The sequence below is a fragment of the Cyanistes caeruleus genome, chromosome 6 (genome assembly GCF_971803275.1).
Source record: "Cyanistes caeruleus chromosome 6, bCyaCae1.hap1.1, whole genome shotgun sequence".
NCBI classification, from domain to species: domain Eukaryota; kingdom Metazoa; phylum Chordata; class Aves; order Passeriformes; family Paridae; genus Cyanistes; species Cyanistes caeruleus.
In genome coordinates, this window is record NC_141706.1 from 8,465,087 (window position 1) to 8,478,943 (window position 13,857).

The 13,857-nt window shown below is 46.9% G+C and overlaps 1 long non-coding RNA gene and 1 pseudogene across 2 annotated transcripts; both read right to left on the reverse strand.

Moving 5' to 3' along the window:
• Positions 1–3,624: 3,624 nt before the first annotated feature.
• On the reverse strand, positions 3,625–13,846 carry LOC147652411 (uncharacterized). Of its 2 annotated transcripts, XR_015287727.1 has the most exons (11): positions 13,679–13,833; positions 12,680–12,797; positions 12,380–12,442; positions 11,942–11,979; positions 11,026–11,088; positions 10,784–10,874; positions 10,199–10,263; positions 9,610–9,674; positions 9,358–9,447; positions 9,134–9,237; positions 3,625–5,223 (listed from the first exon to the last, which is right to left on the reverse strand). It is a non-coding gene; the product is annotated as an uncharacterized LOC147652411 (long non-coding RNA). The 2 variants fall into 2 exon arrangements; XR_015287726.1 differs by lacking the exon at positions 10,784–10,874 and having other exon boundaries at positions 13,679–13,846.
• Positions 7,609–8,665, reverse strand: LOC111930595 (olfactory receptor 5AR1-like; annotated as a pseudogene).
• Positions 13,847–13,857: the final 11 nt, after the last annotated feature.

Genomic DNA, 13,857 nt, shown 5'->3' on the forward strand with positions numbered 1-13,857 from the left:
GGGGGTTTATAGGTAGAGGTTGTGATATAAAAATATTTGTGGTTTTATATATATATATATTTATGGCAGATATATGTGAGATGGATACTTTGTGATATAAGTATGTATTATATATATTTTATATATGTGTGTATAAATATATATATATATCTTTATTTATATATAATATATATATATATATGCACATATATATTTTATATCATACTCTCTGCCTGTTGGGAAGCCTTGCTGGTGAGCTCCCAATTCATTCCTGAGGAAAACTTGAGCCAAATTTTTTTCTAGTTTATTTGTATTCTCTTTTCTGTAGTAATTAATGATATCAGTTGTAATAACTGATAAAAGCCTTTTGTGGATGTTTTGGGGAGATCAGTTTCCAAGTGGGACCAAAGAACATTTCTGCACAATCCAGACTGGATTTTAAGAGGTTCATTAGTGAAAGAAGCGAGGAATAGGATTTTGTTTAGGATATTGAATTTAGGATTTTCTCCCAGTGATGTTTCTGTCTTCCCTCACACGAGGCTGAAAACTTCTGTCCCTCCAAACCGTGCTGCTGTGGTTTAGATGGAATTACTGAGTTGGGGAAGTAGTTCTTGACCAGAGAACAGGTTACAGGAGCGGGAATATCCCGTGGCAAAGATGATGTTTCGCTGTGATGATCTTCTGCCACTGACCAGATTCATTCTCTTCGAATTAATTATCTCCTGGACTAACGAGGTGATGCTGAGTAGGTGAAGCCAACAACTGACATTCCTCTTGTGGCTCCTGAGGACCAAACCAGGAACTGTGTTGGATGCTGACACAGATGGGGAAGGAAAACGTCTTGCGGAATTCCCCACATCAAGGCTTTGTTCATATCCCTTAAAATTCCAATGGCAGCTACTGAACACTAATTCCTGAGTGTCTGTTTCATGCTGGGGGGGTTGTGAGGGGTTAAGTGAGGAGTGTGAGAGTAAAACATTCCTGAAATCACTTTTTTTTCCTTTGCACTGTGGTGAGTTTGTTACTTCCTGAAAATAACACATAGAGGGGAAAAGCACAGCAGACTCCAGCATCAAAACTTCCTGAATTTCAGGTCTGGATGCTGCAGGGCTGGGTGACAGCCTCGGGCACAGGCCTGGGGGAGGTGTGGGAGGGTTTGGAGCAATGGGAGGAACTGGATGGAGCGATGGGCCTGTGCTCCTGCCAGCAGGGCTGGCCTTTGGCTCCATGTCAGGAATGTGGTGGCAGCCCCGGGAGAGGCTGGAGGTGAGACCTGGGGCAGTGTCTGGGACTGATCCAGGGCAGGGCAGGGTTTACCTGTGGTGGGGTTGGCCCCACACGCTGAGTTTAAGCAGGATCAGGGTGACAGATGCTGCATTTTGTGCATCCTGAGAGTTTCTGTTCCCCCTGGAGATTTCCTGCCGGGATGGGGCAGCGCAGGGAGCAGAATTAAACCTGCACCTCCCGTGGGCATTGCTGGCCTTTGTCTCTCTGTTGTGCCATCAGGCCGTGGGAATTTGCTGCTGTCACTGCCACTGCCACCCCACCTGGGGCTGCATCCTCCTGGCAGCCCTTGCCAGCCCCACACACAAGCTCCAGTTGTGCCTCTGTGCCCTGTTGGGAGTGTTTGCTGGGAATGTGCCTCATCCCTAGGAGTATCCTTTTGTTCCAGAGCAGACAGAGCTTTGGGGCTTGTCAGCTTCAGAGTTGGATTGCAGAAGTCCCTGGAGAGAAGAATGACAGTGAAGTTTGCCCAAGTGGTGCTTTCAGACCCCACCTGACAGTGTTTGCTTTGTGTTGGAGGTTGCTGTGCATTTGCACTGCAGGGAATGAATGTCCCCATCCCAGTTCAGCCCAGCACATCCCAAAGGCTCTTATTTATCCTTTCCTTCCCTTTGTGATAATCTCCATCCCACCATGAGCCTTTCCTTGACTTCTCCTGGAGCAAACCCCATGGCAGAGGCAGTTTGCAAAGGAGCCAGAGCTGTGTTTGGAGCCGGGGGAGCTGAGAGCTGCATCTGCCTGTGCTGCCCCAGCCTGGGCAGAGGGGATCAGATGGAGCAAAATCCCTTCATGGAAGAGGTTTTCTCCTGTGCAGATCAGGCATGGGGCAGGCAGTGAACTTTGGAAATCAGCTGATTTCCCCCAGGAAGCATCACTCACATCAGCATGAATGACATGACACATGCCCACCGCTCGGGATTCACCCAGCCAAAGTCAAAATGGGTCTGAGAACTTGAAATAACGTGGAAGGAGAAGAAATTTCCTCTCCCTCTCTCCCCTCCCCTTTTCCCTTCCCTCCCCTTTCTCCTTCCTTTCCTCTTACCTTTTTCTTTCTTCCTTCCTCCCTCCCTCCCTCCCTGGCTGTGAGTTTGTGTTCTCACTGGGACACTGGAAATAATTATGAATTAATTAATTGCAGAAATGTTTTCTGAAACCTTTCCCCTTTGCTGGTAAATCTCTTTCTGCCTTTGAATTTACAGCTGTTCCCTGCTGTCATTTGCCCTGCCTGAACTCCTTGCAGCTCCTAACTGGGAAAATCTGGGATAACTTAGAGGGGACAGAGGTGACATTTTTAGCTGAAAACATGGAGTAATTGGGATGGGTCACAAGAACTGTTTGTGTAGGAAGATATGAGGGGATGTCCAGAGGAGTGAGGTGGCATTTCTGAAGGGAAAGCTGAGGTGATGTTTAGGGGAGAGAGTGCCCATTTTTGGGGTAGAAAAAGAGTTAATCAATATTGTACAGGAAGGAGAATCCTGGGGGTAAAACTCAATGTAATCTGTAGGGGACAGAATTAATATTTTGGAGTACAGATGAGGTACTCAGTAGTAGAGAAGTAAGGAAAATTTTTTTTGAGGCAAAACTTGACAAAATCTCAAGAGTAGAGAATGAACACATTGAGGAAAAAATGAGGTGATGAGTAGAGGGCGTGCAGGGAAAATTTGGGGGCTAAATCTGAGTTAATGGATCAGGTTCACAGTTTTTCTCCTATGTTTTTCAACTATTTCAAAATTCTTGGAATTAACCCTCAAATGTGCCCAAGAAAATTCCTGTGAAAACATCAATCAGAGGAACATCCTGAAAAGGGTAAACCACCTCCAGCAGCAGCTGGAATGATCCCATTTCTGTTCTTACCTGGTCTCCAGGTGCTCGTGCCAGAGTTCCCACCAGCCATTGCCATTCCCAGACAAGAGCTATGGAAGACATTTGTGCTGTCCATGAGGGTGAGGAGGCAGTTTGGGATGTTCTTTGCTGTGGAATCAGACAACAGAGTGTAAATGATCTTTGTGGTTCCTTCCAAGCCAAACCAGCCCGTGATTCCATGGTTATGATCAGCCCCTATCACAATTCTGTTCCAGAAACATCCTCCCACTAACCCAGAATTTCCCCCCTCCTCTTTTTGCTCCCCATCAGGGCTCTGTTGCCGAGTGCCACAGGCACAGGGTCCCTCAGCATTCCCTGGGGATGCCATTCAAGACTGAACTTGTGGCCTCAGAGCTCTGAAATGACCTCTCAGCTTCAATTCCAGTCAGGAATGTCTCAAATGCCACCCCCTACCCCTCTTTCTTCTCCCTCACACCCCACCACTGGGACAGTTAAGACAGAATGTGACTGACTGGATCTGGAATTCCTGGCTCAAAAGGCAGGTGTTGGATACCAGGAGGGGTCCCTGGAAGCTGCAGGCAGAGTCAGATGAACAATCCTGAACAGGTTTTCAGGGGATGCATCCCCAGCCTCTGGCTGCAAAGACTCCAAAACTGTTCCTTCCCCTTGGGACAGCCAGGAAAAACATCCCCATCATGGATTTTTGACAGGAAAAGCCTCACAGCTCCAGGACACTTGGCTCCTCCCAAACCCAGGCCAGCACTCCAACAGGCTCCAAGGAATAAACAACAGGAAAGGCCATCTCAGGGTGCACACCACAAGCTGGGCACCACACTCTTCACTGGAACTGGGATGTTCCCACACGTCTGTGACAGCTGGAAGCGTCCTCATTTCCTCACTCTTCCATTCAGGAGAAAGAGAGAACAGAGCCCTTAAACACCCCGTGTGCAATCCCAACAATCCAGGGGAAACCACCTCACTCAGGCAAGAAATGTAACGCCCACTTTTGGAAAAAAAAACAAATAGCAGAACTGGAAACATTTCCAGGCATGGAGCCTCCCAGCTCTGGAAATGCAGCTCCCAGACTTCTTCCCATGGAGAGCCCAGACTTGCCCCTGACTGTGCTCAAGGAGTCAAACTGTCCCTGCCAGCCTGGGACAGACCAAATTCCATGGACAGCCCAGGAAGATGTCCCTGACCATGGCAGGGGGTGGGAACAGGATCATCGGTAAGGTTCCTTCCAACCCAGACCATTCCAGGAATTTAAGGCAGATCTGAGCCACTTCTCAGCTCCTTCCCAAGCCTCATCCTCTGGGCTGCCTTTCCCAGACCTCGCTGGGAAGGGAAGCAGTGGCTCCTCTCCCCAAACACACCCACTGCCAGTTGCTGTTCCCTGCCAAAACCAGCGGGTGACAGCAGAGGTTGATCCTTTGCCTTGGCTGTTTTCCATAATCCAGCACTTCAGGGACTCCAGAGTCAGTCAGGATCAGTCCCAGGCTCCAGGCACTGGCACAAAGCACCTGCTGTGCTGGAAAGGGGCAATTTCACAGGCTCCCCTCCCCTTAGCTGGGAATTCAGTGCTGGAAAGGGCCCTGCAGTGATTGTGGATTTATCTGTTCCTCTGGATTAAGCCCCAGCACTCACTACCAAGTGCTGCTGGAGCATCTCTCCACAAAAAAAAACTCTGCCCAGTCCAGAAGGATCTCAGTGGGGTCCCTGCCCAGTTTCCCAGGATGGGAAGCTGTTACTGACAGGCTGGAGAACTTCAGTAATTTGCTGGAAGCTTCTAAAACAGGGTCTTCTTTCCAAGTCTAAGGTAGCTCAAATCCAATGGCCAGCCAGGATTCCTAATAAAATGCTGCATAAATGTGTCTGTGTAGGGGAATCTTCTTTTAACGTGATTTCAGGGAACAGCTGCCTGGGATTTTAGTTAAATTTCATGGAAATGTAAAATTTACATTAGCCTGTGACAAGTCAGACAGAAAAAAATACACAGAAGCTCAAGGTTGACTAAGGGACAGTTCCTTAGGCAGTGTCTCCTACCTGGACCTGTGCCTTGCCCAGCCTTTGGTGGCCGCTGTGTCCATCCTCCCACACCTCCTCATCCTCCTCCTCACCAGGGCTGGCTTCCTCATCCTGCAGAGCAAACACAGGGACATCACCAGCGTGCTCATCCCAATCCTGGGCAGCAGGGATGGACTGGTGGGACCCTCTGGATGGTCACCCCTGTGCCTGGTACCATCCCTGCTCCGCAGCTCATTCCTGTTCCTGGCTTGGCATCTCCTTTTAATGGGATGTTAAACCACAAGTGTTTGCTCTGCTGGGTTTTGGGACATCAGAGACTCCCCCGAGGCACTGGGCAAAGCTCCTGTTCCCACGTCCTCTGCCTCCCAGAGCCCTGCTGGGGCTGGACAGAGCAAAGGAAACGTCTCAGTTCCTGCTGGAAATTTCCTCCTGTGCCCATAAACCCACAGAAATCGTGGCTGCTCCATCCCTGGAAGTGTCCAAGGCCAGGCTGGACAGGACTTGGAGCACCCTGGAATAGTGGAAGGTGTCCTGGGCTGAACTCAGCAGTTCCTGGGGTTTCCTGTGGCTGTGCTCGTATTGCTGTGGCCTGAAAGTTTGGAACACTGACTGGTTCCTGCCTAAATTACAAAAATCAGCATTTTCAGTCACATTCCATTTATTCCCCTTTCCCATTGTTATTTCTGTGACATTCATTATTGTTGAAACAAGAGAAATAAACAGGAGTGGAAATTTGAGAAACAAAGGATAAAAAATGGTTTTTGTGGAGCATTTTTTCTCAAGAAATCAATTCTACTTTTGAAACAGGACTTCAGTTTCAAAGGGAGCAAGATAGAAACTCACTTGGAGGGAGGTAAGAGAGAAATCCTCTACTTGGAGGGCCCATTGGGTCTGACCCTGCTGGGGGGGTACAAAAAGAGACCTCAGGAACTCCCAGAGTCTGAGGATTGAGGGTGGTGCAAGGAGCAACACAGGATCTGAGCCCACCACGACTCATCCTGGGACACTGGGACACAGCAGCCAAATCCCACGTAAGGACATTGCCCAGGGCATCCTCCTTCAGGGAAACGGGAATGCCTCCAGATCCTGACGTCTCTGCACAGTTTAGGAAAACCTGGAACTCTCAAAGGCTGTTATCCCAAAATGTGTTCCCTCCTGAAAACCAGAAAACAAGGAAAACACCTGGGGAGCACTGGGAAGGAAAGCTGCTGGAACAGCTCTGATTTCACACACGGATTTTACAATCCATTTTATCCCTTCTGGGCCTTTCCCCACCTCCACTACAGATTGCCTCGCTTTTACCTCAGAACACTCATCCTCTCCCCCTCACATTAACTCAGATTTTACTCCCAAAATGTTCATTTTGCCCTCTACAGAATCCGCCCCGGAGCGACGCCCCGGGCCCCGCACGGCCGATCCCAGTAGTGGTCCCGGTCCATCTTCACGTCCCGGTGCCGGACCAGCTCCACATCTCGGTCCAGTTCCATGTCCCGGTCCAGTTCCATGTCCCGGTCCAGCTCCATGTCCCGGTCCAGCTCCATGTCCCGGTGCCGGTGCCCGGAGCTGCAGTACCGGGTGTCCCCACACGGCGGCAGCACTGAGGGTGTAGCAGCCACCGCGCATGCGCAGCGTTTTCAGGCGTGCCAATAAATCCCAATTTCAATCCCACCCCAGATCACGGATTTCGGGTGTTCCAGCGGGAGGAGACAGGAAAATTCTGAGTACACAGAGTCGTTTCCAGTTCCTTCATTCAGATCATCTTGTCTTTTCAACTCCTTTATTGTTTCATTTATGTACACAAACACTGCATTTGTATTTTCCAAGTCCTACAGATCCATATTCAGAATTTCTTACAGTCTAAAATCCTGACTGTAGCACAGCAGATAGGGGGGGATTATTTTAAAATCAAGTTTTATATAAATTAAGGTTATTTCTCTCTATATATATATAAATTCAAATCTTTGCCGTTTTAAGTATTTTGCACACAAACCCCTCAAGAATTTTCAGGCATTTTTTGGGCTATAACCTCCCTTGGGTTTTGGGGGGACCCCGCCTGACCCCCCTCATCCCTCACTCACCTGCTGCCCCCTCTGCAGACATTGGTGTGCCCCAAATGACACCATCACCCCCTGGATTCCCCCATCTGCCTTTTTCCTCTCCCCCAGAAAAGGCACAAAACAAATCCAAGTGTCCTCACCAGCAGCTTGGGGCTTCCTTTCCACATGGACATCCCCCAAAAAAGGGGGAAAAATCAAGGGAGGTCAGGGCAGGCCCTCGAAGGGTTGGAATCTCCCCAGCTCCTGTCCTGCAGCACAGGAGTGGTGCCTCATCTCCCACCCAGGCTCTGCTCTGCCACGTTCCTTGTGCGTTCCTGCGCTCCTGACAATGCCAGGAAATGTCTCATCCCTTCCCTGCAGTGCTGCTGCAGGGACATCACGGCACCAATGGCTTGGAAGATGAGTCTGGATTACAACCCTGGAATCCTGAGGGTCTGATATGCATCCCCTCTCCCTGAGGGGCCAAAATCTAACACAGCAGGGTTGTCCTCTCCTTCCAGCTCACCGGGAGCCACGGATGGACCAGGCAGTGAGGATCCTACTTTTTGCTTTCCTCACGGCATTCCTCAGGTCTGCGTTCCTGAGGCTGCAGACGAACGGGCTCAGCATGGGGACGGTGAGGGAATACACCAGGGAGATGAACTTGTCCTGCTCCAGGGAGTGGCTGGAGACGGGCTGCAGCTATGTGGGGATGGAGCTGCCGTGGTACAGAGCGATGGAGGCCAGGTGGGAGGTGCAGGTGGACAAAGCCTTGAGCCACCCCGCTGCCGAGTGGATCCGCAGGACAGCAGAGGGGACGGACGAGTAGGACACCGGGATGAAGGCTGTGGTGCTCAGCACACTGAACCCCACCATGGTGGCCACCACGGCCTCGCTGGCGTGGGTGTCGGAGCAGGACAGGGCCAGCAGCGGGGGCCCATCACAAAAAACGGCGCTCGATGGTGCAGGAGCAGCAGAACGGGACGTGGGATAGGGAAACCATGTGTAGGGTGGAGCTGAGCGCTCCAGCCAGGTAGGCCCTGGCCAAAGTCCCAACACAAATGCTCTGGGACACGAGCATGGAGTAGAGCAGGGGCCTGCAGATGGCCATGCACAGGTTGTAGGCCATGGTGGCCAGCATGTGGCACTCGGTGGTGGCCCAGGTGGTGAAAGAGAAGAGCTGGGTGACGCAGAAGGAAATCACCTTCTTCTCTGCCAAAAAATCCCTCAGGCTCCGGCGGTGATGGTAGAGGAGAAGCAGATGTCCAGCAGGGACAAGTGGCAAAGGAAGAAGTACATGGGGGCGTGGAGGTGTGGATCGATCCGGATCAACACAATGACTCCTGGATTTCCCATGTTTTCCACGTAAAGGGCAAGGAGCAGGACAAAAATAACATCACCTGCAGGTCTGCTTGGGTGGTGAAGCCCAGGAGAATAAATTCAGATACAAACATCTCATTCTCTCCAGCCATACTGAACATTTTATATATGCAGTTCAGCTGCTTTCTGCCTTTAGATGGAAGTGTTTAATGCACATAAATCCACTGATAATGATAACAATGTTAATTTTTGTCAGGCAGTTACAAAACCTTCAGTCAATAAAAGGTAAATCCTCCTTGAAAAAAAACTACAAGTTCCTGGCACGGATATCCCTGTTCAGCCCACATATTTGAAAGCAGGGGCATATTTAAACCATTAAAAAGGGAAATACCATACCAAAATAAATAAATCACAAATAAGCTGCAAGGCTTCCTCCTAGTTCTTTTCAATCCACTTACACATGGAATTCCATGATTTTCCTGATAATTCCTGGGAAAATGAAATTATTTTTCATCTTTTGACCACTCCCAATCCAGCCTGAGCACTTGAGGAATAAATACCTGCTCCCCATTTCCCAGGAAGAGATTTTATAGGTGAAAGCATTGGAAAATGGGACTTAGTGTATTTTTACCTGATGTAGGAATAAGAGCTGGGATTTGTCTTACCTCACTTTGCTTTAGACATGATGCTTCATTTGGAGGTAAGAGATAAATTCAGGCTCCATCTTGCTATTTACCAGGGGGAGATCAGCAGCTCCTAAAGCCCCACTCTGCGACAGATAGGATAAATAAACATGGATTTTTCTCCTGGATCATCATGGCTTGATGGAGTTACACCAGAGAGTAAACCAAGGATAGCCACTGCTGGCTCCTGAAAAATGGATCCAGACCTGGAAATCCTCATTATTGCATGAGCCTTGGTTGAAGGGCTGAGTTCACCCCCAGAACATGACGTCTCCTTTCAGGTGTTCCATGGTCTCCTGCAGTTATTAAGGAGGATTTAGAGCTGCTTTTCATTACCCTCGTGAAGATGACAGAAGTATTAAAATAAGGAAAGTCAAACATTTTTGGGGCTGGATTTCCCCCCAGAGGCAGAATCCATCTGCTTCCATCAGAGAATTGACCTCGACTTCTTGCTTAACTAAAGTCCAGCTTCACTTTTCCTTACTCAACCAACCAACTTTGCTTTGTGTGATGGATCAGACACCTGGAATGAAAGTAAATTCAATTAAAATCCATAGGTTATATTTTATTCCTGCTGAGAAGCAGGTGGTTGGTGTGAAATAACTAATGGAGTGTTCATCCTTGTCCTCCTGTGCTGAGGATCTCCATTGTGGCACCCAAATTCCATAAAATCTTTGGCAAAGCAGTGGAAGATCTTCCACCGAGCTGCCCTAGTATCAGCCAAGATCACCCCATCCAACCTTGGCCTTAAACACTTGCAGGGCAGGGGCAGCCACAGCTTCTCTGGGAAACCTCTGCCAGTGCCTCACCACCTTCCCAGGAAGGAATTAATTCCCAGTATTCCATCTAAACCTACCTGAAGGTGGGGTCTTGCTCCTCTTTGCTCGCAGGTCCAGTTGAAGCAGTTTTTATACTTCCAGCTGCTCCCAGCTCCAGCTGGAGAGTTACACCAGGGCTTCTCCCATGTAACACCCATGTTTCCAGGGCTTTGCCCTGCGGAGGATTCACAGGGCCAGGGACAAAACAAGTCAGGGAATAACATCTTACCTTCCAGGGAGCTGTCACACCAAGCGAGGGGCAGCCAAAGCCCTGAGGGGTCCCAGGATCCTCCACTGCCAAGTCAAGAGATGACATCAAGATATGACGATTTGAAAATTAATGGCAGCAGAAGTTGTTATTTAAACCATAACAGCTCAAAAACATTGCCTTCAATTGTTCAATATATCCTAAAACCATCCCCCTGGGACTTTCTCACAACATCTGTATTATGGAATGGTTTGGGTTGGAAGGAGCCCTATGGATCATCCCATTCCATGGGCAGGGACACCTTCCATCAGCCCAGGCTGCTCCAGACCCCGTCCAGCCTGGCTTTGGACACTTCCAGGGATGGGGCAGCCACAGCTTCTCTGGGAACTCCATTTCATGGCCTCACCACCCTCTCAGGGAAGAATTCCTTCCCCCTAACCCATCTAACTCCACCTGAAGGATTCAGACAACCTGAAGCATCAGCTGAAAATTGTCCTAAGACAAAAATAAAGTGCAGTTTAAAGCATTGTTTCCAAATGTGAGGAGAACTTCAAACACCCAATATTTTCAACCAGCTCAGGAAATGATGCTTGGAAAATAAAATACCCAGGTGGGATCAGGCACATGATGCTATTGTTTTATTTATTGCTGCTTCTGAGTTTTCTGAGCAGGAACAAGACACTTTGCTACCCAGGGCCTGTAGGAAAAAAAAGGAGGTTTTATGTAAAATAAAAAGGAGATCATGTTCCCTTGAATGGGACATTCAATGTCCAATGAATGGTGGTGTCCTACAAGAAATTCTGAGGATATTTTTAACCTTACTCCCCTTCCAGTTCTCTATTTCATACCTTCGAAGGATTTTAAGTTTACTTTAACATCCCTTGGGATTGACAATGGAGCAACATGGTGCACTAAAGGAGCAAAAAAAAGTTGTTCATGTGAAAACAGAATTAAATTCATTCATAACTAGAAGAAATTAAACTTTTTACAAAGAAAGGGTTTTTTTAACAACAAAAACCAGGTTGATTTGTCATCCTTGCCAGCACCAAGTTTTTATCCAGAGTGTGGTGAAATGAGGGAGCTGCAATTTCTGTCAGGAGATATTTCTTGCCTAAAGAAGGAACTTTAAAAATAATTATTACCCTTCATTTTTTATTTCGGGTTGTTCAGGTTTTTTCTTGCTTTGCTTTGTTATTTTTCAGTCCCTTCTCCCCACTGCCAAAGTGCAAATCTCTGGATATAAACTCCACTGTTAGCAAACCACCAGGGGCATAAAGTGGAAAACTAATTAGAGCTTTGTTTGAAGTTTTTGAAAGGCAGAAATTGGGAGTGGAAAAAGGACAGGGAAAATGTGACTGGTTCAATTGAACCTGGAAATTACCCTGTTTTCAAATCTGGAGCTATTTGTTAATTAATTTATTGACTTGGCTTATGGGTGATATCTCATTATCTCCAAACTGCAAATTAATCCAGTTAGATGTTGTCTTTCCATCTTTCCTAGAAGGAACTTTTCATGGGAGCTGCCTCCCTGATCCAGCCCAGGAATCACAGAAGCCTGAAACATCTCATTTATTAAGCCCACATAACCTTTATACAGGGGATCCTGACACCTTTCACACAATCCCGGAATGGTTTGGGATGGGAGGGACCTTAAGGATCATCCAGTTCCACCTCACTCGTGTGGGCAGGGCCACCTTACACTAGCCCAGAGTGCTCCAAGTCCCATATCCATAAATATATATGGATATAAATATATAACTTAACCATCCCAGGGCCAGGGATCTCCTAGATGTCTGTCCTTTCTGATCCCAAATTATAAATATATAAATATTTAAAAATATAAATATTATATTAATAATATATAGTAATATTATACAAACATTATATAAATATAAGTATTGTAAATATAAATTATATATAAATATATGATAAATTCCAATATCAAATGTATACTATCCCATATATTTATATAAAAAATCCAAAAACATTCTTGGGTTAAATGTATGCACCAACACCCACATATTACTGGATTTTCTTCTCTCTCACAAACCTCCACGAATCCTACTTCGTTTCCAGCTGAAAACAAGGTCTGGATGAGAGCCCTGGCATGAGGGAGGGAAAAAAGAACCAGACAGAATTCCCTGTCCCTGATAGTACAACATATCAGAATAAAAGGATTAAAGATAAAAATCCAATTCCTACCTCACCAGAGGAGCATCGGGATCAGAAGTTTCTTTGAGGAACCCTCTCTATCAGCAAAACATCCTTTAACAGAAATATGATTTATTTTTTATAGTGAATATAACTTTACTCCAGGGTCAGTGGGTGGCTTTGCTCCAGGTGTCCACTGCAAACAGCTCAGGCTGTCCTGGATGGATCCCTGGAGCAGCCAGCTGGGATTACAGGGGGTGAGGGCTGAGCCAAGCCTCCAGGTAAAGAATGTGCCCAAAATGCATCCAGGCTACTCCTGGCTTTGCACTGGGAGGTCTGTACAGGACCCACCTGTCAGAACATGGTCCAGACTCCATTAAACCTTCTAATTCTGCTCCAGGTATTCCCAGGAATATCTCAGCTGCCCACAAAGTACAGTTTGGATCCACAGATGGGATTTATCTGTCAGCTATCAATAACATATCAATAACAGATATCAATAACATTAAGCACATCCTATCTTAGGTGGAATTAGTGGGATCAAGAGACTCCAGGCAGGCTGGAAGAGGACGTGCCATGTCCAAAGGGGACGCGTGCAGGGTCACAGAATCTTGGAATGGTTTGGGTTGGAAGGAGCCCTAAAGATCACCCAGCTCGTGCTGATGTTTTGGTTTGGTGTTGCTCCGCAAACAACAACATTTGAACATCAGTGTTGGAATTTGGTGAGTTTCTGTACCAAAATTTCACCACTGACTCTCATTAGTTCCTGCTTTATTCCCAGTCCCCCAGGCACAACTTCAAACACCCCTTCTTTTCTCAAAATAATAAATAAAACCAGGAAATCTAATTATTTCCATGAGAAACTTCTAATACTTAGAAAAGAACCAGGAAGGCAAATCAGCTTGTAAGCTGTTTTTGTAAGCTTGTAAAAGAAGTTAAATAATTATCAGGAAATTGAGTATAAACCTTTGAACTGTTTATCACAAAATTGCAATTTTTGCTTTCATGAGCATTTCTGCTCCATTTCTCTGGCCAAAATCAGATTTGTTTTATCTTTTTCCAGGACTGTATTACACAAAATCACCACTGACTTCCCCAAAAACCTTCTTTTTCTATCTTCCAGCTTGCTTCATAAATCAGAACCAGATTTTTTCCAGGCCAAGACGTTCTCTGGGCCAAGACTCCAAACCACCAGGTGAGCTGGTGACAATGAGGCAGGTCCAAGGATGCACTAAATTCTATATTTTGTAATTTATCCATTATTTATTTTAATTATGAATCCTGTCCATCAAACTCTTATATATGATTCACCCTGGATATAGTTCACATTGATAAATGAATGTTTTGTACCTTTATGAGCTCCAGCAGGCTGAAACATCTGAAAACCAACTCAATCCTTGGTCAGGGCTGGTGGATCAAGACAAGCTGCAGATTTAAGGAATCCAATTAAGTGCAAAAACAATGTGCACTTGTTATTAAACTGGCAGCCCAGACTTGTAACTCCAGAGGGCCACAACCTCTTTGGGCTG